The sequence below is a fragment of the Microtus ochrogaster genome, chromosome 5 (genome assembly GCF_000317375.1).
Source record: "Microtus ochrogaster isolate Prairie Vole_2 chromosome 5, MicOch1.0, whole genome shotgun sequence".
In the NCBI taxonomy this organism is placed as follows: domain Eukaryota; kingdom Metazoa; phylum Chordata; class Mammalia; order Rodentia; family Cricetidae; genus Microtus; species Microtus ochrogaster.
This window is the reverse complement of record NC_022012.1, coordinates 55,555,981-55,561,671: the sequence shown is the minus strand read 5'-3', so window position 1 is coordinate 55,561,671 and position 5,691 is coordinate 55,555,981.

Genomic DNA, 5,691 nt, shown 5'->3' with positions numbered 1-5,691 from the left:
TTCTTTGGTAGAGTTATTGGGGTCGCTTATGTATACTATCATATCATCTGCAACTAACTAAAGCTTAACTTCTTCCTTTCCAACATGAATCCCCTTGATCCCTTTATGTTGTCTTATTGCTATTGCTAGAACTTCAAGCACTATATTGAAGTGGTATGGCGAGAGTGGGCATCCTTGTTTTGTTCCTGATTTTAGTGGGATGTCTTTGAGTTTCTCTCCTTTTAATTTAATGTTAGCTGTTGGCTTGCTGTAAATAGCTTTTATTATATTTAGGTATGCCCCTTGTATCTCTAATTTCTCCAAGACCTTTATCATAAAGGGGTGTTGAATTTTGTCGAATGCTTTTTCAGCATCTAATGAAATGATCATACGGTTTTTTTCTTTCAGTTTCTTTATATGGTGGATTACATTGATAGATTTGTGTATGTTGAACCAGCCCTGCATCTCTGGAATGAAGCCTACTTGATCATAACAGATAATTTTTCTAATGTGTTCTTGGATTCGGTTTGCCAGTATTTTATTGAGAATTTTTGCGTTGATATTCATGAGTGAGATAGGACTGTAATTTTCTTTCTTGGTTGGGTCTTTGTGTGGTTTTGGTATCAGGGTAACTGTAACTTCATAATAGGAATTTGGCAATGACTCTTCTGTTTCTATATTGTGAAATACATTAAGGAGTATAGGTATTAGCTCTTCTTGGAAGTTCTGGTAGAATTCTGCATTGAAACCTTTCCTTCTTTCCTTCAGCTTTTCTTTCCTCTCCTCCTTCCCTTTTATTTCTTTCTTTTCCTCTTTCATTATTTATTTCTCTTTTCTTTTTAAAAAATGTTTCTTGACTATCCTGAGTGAGGTAAGCCAGACCCAAAAAGAGGAACATGGGATGTACTCACTCATATTTGGTTTCTAGCCATAAATAAAGGACATTGAGCCTATAATTTGTGATCCTAGAGAAGCTAAATAAGGAGAACCCAAAGAAAAACATATAGGCATCCTCCTGAATATTAATCTTCTTCAGGCGATGAAAGGAGACAGAGACAGAGACCCACATTGGAGCACCGGACAGAAATCTCAAGGTCCAAATCAGGAGCAGAAGGAGAGAGAGCACGAGCAAGGAACTCAGGACCGCAAGGGGTGCACCCACACACTGAGACAATGGGGATGTTCTATTGGGAACTCACCAAGGCCAGCTGGCCTGGGTCTGAAAAAGCCTGGGATAAAACCGGACTCTCTGAACATAGCGGACAATGAGGACTACTGAGAACTCAAGAACAATGGCAATGGGCTTCTGATCCTACTGCACGTAGTGGCTTTGTGGGAGCCTAGGCAGTTTGGATGCTCAACTTACTAGACCTGAATGGAGGTGGGGGTCCTTGGACTTCCCACAGGGCAGGGAACCCTGATTGCTCTTAGGGCTGAGGAGGGGGGAAACTTAATTGGGGGAGGGGGAGGGAAATGGGAGGCGGTGGTGGGGAAGAGACAGAAATCTTTAATAAATAAATAAATTAAAAAAATATTTCTTGAAATAGGACCTCAAAATTATTTATTTTCATCAGCCTTCTGAGTGCTGGGTTACAGATGTAAGACACCATGCCTGGGTTGATTTGTTAGTTTCTTTTTAACATTTATTTATTTTTAATTCATTTTGCATTAGTTTATTGTATTTAGATAAAATTATGATTAGCATGAATAAATCATATCTGAATAATTTATAAAGAGTTACCTCCAAGGAGAATAATCTAAAATAATTTGACCTTATTTAATGGGTGTAGGAGGAGTTTCTATGAGGAACAGAATTGACACATAAAAATTTTCTGTTCTCAGGGGTTATGATTCCTTTCAGGTTTCTATATACTTGTTTTTCCCCTTTTGTGTTATAAATGATTCTGTGGACAGGTTGCAGAGTGGATGGCTATTGAGTCATTCTTGCTCTGAAGGTTGCATCTTGTCAGATGCTGTTAGATATCATTAACAAAAATGCCTCCTTGTTCAGGATCTAACAAAGGAATGAGAATGTGGGAGACGTCTGGGAATTAGATGTCCATACATATATCATGAACTTGAGATGAAGAAAGGTCTTAGGCTCAAGAAATATTACTATCATTCAGAGAGATTAAATGAAAGGTTGGTGAATATGATACTTTGAGTCATATGAATGTAGGTGAAAGTTTAAAAAAGCAAGAATGTTTTTTGTAGCCCAATGGCTAGACATTTGTTTAAACCTGTCACTAGAAATATTAATATTTAAAGTGTACGTGTTAAGGTATCTACATATATGTGTGTATGTTAACGTGTGTGTGTGTCTGTGATGTGTGATGTTTAAAATATGCCACCCATTTTTCTGTTCTTTAATTTTTTTCTCCATACACATTTAAAAATAATTTTAGGATATATTTCTTTTATAATGTTAGGAATAGTTCTCAGAAACAGAACTTGAATGAAAATAAATAACAAAACAAATATATTAATGTAAACCATAGACATAAAGATAATCTTTAGGTCAAATTCAGAAATATGCTACAATATTAAAAGCTAACATAAACAGATTTACAAGATGAAAAATAAGATCTTTACCTCTTTTGAAGGGATGCCATATGCAATGCGGACCTCTAAGTCTGCTCAAGTTGAGCCAAGACTCACCACAGGATTTGCCAAAATTTCAGGTAGACCACACAGTTCCATAGTAAATGTGTGTACTTTGGGGACAAGGGTTGGTTTAAAGTCTGGCTGAATCACTTCCTAGCTGTGTAAATGTGGGTACATGATTTCTCCCAAATCTCCATTTCTTGTTCTGTGAGATAACGTAGAGAACATCCAGCTCCCCGGATTGGATATTATAACGACGTCTGTTGTCTTTTATTCCTTCTGTGTTTAAATGTAATTATTAATTCTCCTTAGACTTCACTTTCCCACTCTACTTCTCTTGGCATGCCTTTCTTTCCACTCATACACCATGGAGAAAGGCTTTAGTGTAAAATAAGATTCATAAGATTCATCTATTCTAGAAGCATATGGCCGAGAAAGACCCAAAGTGATGTTCACATTCACCCTTGTTCTACAACAGTGAAATGTTTGACTATTCCCCCCCCCCAAAAAAAAACCCAAAAAATAAAAAACCAAAACATCTTTTTTTAAGAACAGGATAGATGAATGCTTTTGGTAACACACTATTTAAGATATTCTTTATGTATGTTTTTAGTTACTCTTTAATTTTAGTCAATACATTTGAAAGAACATTTTTTTATTCATATAGCAAATTTTGCCTAAGGTGCAAATTCTTTCCTGTTATTTCAGATCTGAGTGGATGGTCTCTATTTCATGCTGTTGGTTCTGGCTCCAGTGAGAATGTAGGAGCTTACAGAAATTCACTGCTTTTTAAACAACCAGGAGAAAACCCCAAAAGGTTTTGAAAAGCCCATGCTTTCTGTCTTGTCATAAAAAAACTTTGGATTAATTTGATGGTTGTTTAGTGTGTCTCTGTGGTTTGGAATCTGATGTTGTGGCAAATACAGGATCAGAGATACTCTACCATACATTTAGGGGACATCAGCCTAAGAAGGCAATAAATAAACAAATAAATAATCACCCCATCAGGAACTTGATCCCAAACCTGTATGGAAGAGGACTGATCCAGCCCCTTGGCCATGTGAAGGCAGAAGTGTAGTGAAACTAGGTAAAGTGGAAAACCAGCTCAGAGTCTGCTCAGCTTTTATTACACAGAAGGTAAGCACCTCCAAGAATTCCAACCGAACAAACAGGAGCTGTTTCTATGGAAAAATACTGCTGATTGGAATCTTGCTTTCAAACACCTTGCCCGTCAATCAGCAAAACCAGGACCCATAGAACGCTGATACAGTGGAAAATAAGTATATACAGGGAGACGCCGGAATTAGCAGAAAAGGCTCTAGATTAACTATTATATATTTAGTCTGTAATTGATGGGAAAACTTTGACAAATAGGATGAGAAACGAAGGGTATTAACAGAAATGAAAACTTCAGGAAACAGTATAAACTTTACAACAGAAAACTATAGTACCCCAAACAGTTAAGCATTCAATGGGTTTCACAGAAGACCAGACACAGTCAAAAAAGAACTGGGGAGCTAACAAAAAAATCCGAAGAAATCATTGAAACTGAGGGACAAATTGAGATTAGAGCTAAAATATATTAGCAGAACATTAGACCTGTGAGACCGAGTCAAACATTGTGTCACGATGAAGAAAAGAGAGCTCTAGGAAGAAGAGACAATGAGAGGGGAGAGGATACAGAAGCGCCTCAGAAACAGAGCCAGCAACATCCCAAATTAAAAGCTTAACTTTTCAAATTTAAGACACTATATAAACCACGAACAAATATAAGGAATCCACAGAGACACAGCACAGTGACCCTACTGTAGACAAAAGATAAAGGGAAAATTTAGAAACCATCAGAGAGAAAAAAAGACAAGACAGGAGTAGTCCCTGCCATAAGGAGGGAATTGGAAGCATTTATAATCTAAGTAACAGAAGTGCATATGCCGCATCTTTAAAACAGTAAAAAGAAAAGAAAAAAAAAAGCCAAAAATGGTTAGCCTAGAAATTTATACTCAGCAAAATCATACTTCAAAAAATAATCATTAGTTTAAAATTATTTCAGATACACAAAGCTGAAGAATTCACAAGCAGCATTCCCCTTTGAGAAGCCACACTAAAATGAATTCTTTGGGTTGGAAGATGCCAACGCCAGTCTATAAAAAGGGATAAGGTGCCCTGGAAAAGAGAAATGTTTAGGTTTTTTTCTAAAGACTACCTAAAAATTTTCTTTCTTTAAAACTAAGTTTTATTATAAAAACTTGATAATAAAAAATCACACATTGAAATTAACTGATTTCAAATCTACACATCTTAAAGGACTTGTACATAGTTAGAATAGGCATTAGGAATTGGAGCAGTGGAGACATTTATAACTACTGATTAGTTAAAGAAGTAATAATAATGTAACATTTCAAAGTCCATAAAACATAAAACCATAATACAGGCTCACAGAACCATGAGAGATGGAGTGAGCAAACCGAATACCCTTGGAATGTTGTTTCGCTATGAAGCATTAGTTCATAATTCAAGCCAAACCATGATGAACAAGAATGCTTATTGTAACCACTGCAGAAGCCACCTGGAGAAGAAAATATAACTGCAACAAAAAAAAAAAAATCAACTCAAAGAATTCAAAAGGGGACAGAAAAGAAAGCATCTGATGAGACAAACAGAAAACATAAAGTTGTCAAATCCAAGGATTAGTTGTCAGGGGTTATTGCTAAAGTTGATGATTACAATATATATTAATGCATTATACACATTCTTCTTAAAAGACAAGTTATCAGACTACATAGGTCACTTATCAAAATAAGATTCAAATTTAGGAGAGGCATCGTTTGTCCGAGAGATACACATCAAATAGGATACAAGTAAAAGCAAAAGGCATGGGGAAAAACAGACACTATCCCACAAGTCATAAGCAGTCTAGTTGGTGGCGTCATCCCTCAGACCGTGGATACTTCAAAGAGATGAAAAGCAAGTGAAACCCAGATGGAGTGCAGAACACTTTGTAATGATGGGAGGATCACTTTCTCAGGAAAACAGCAATCGCGTCTAGAGAGTATGTGACACCACCAAAAGCTCCCTCTACATGAACTCCACTCCCCCCCCCCCCCCCCC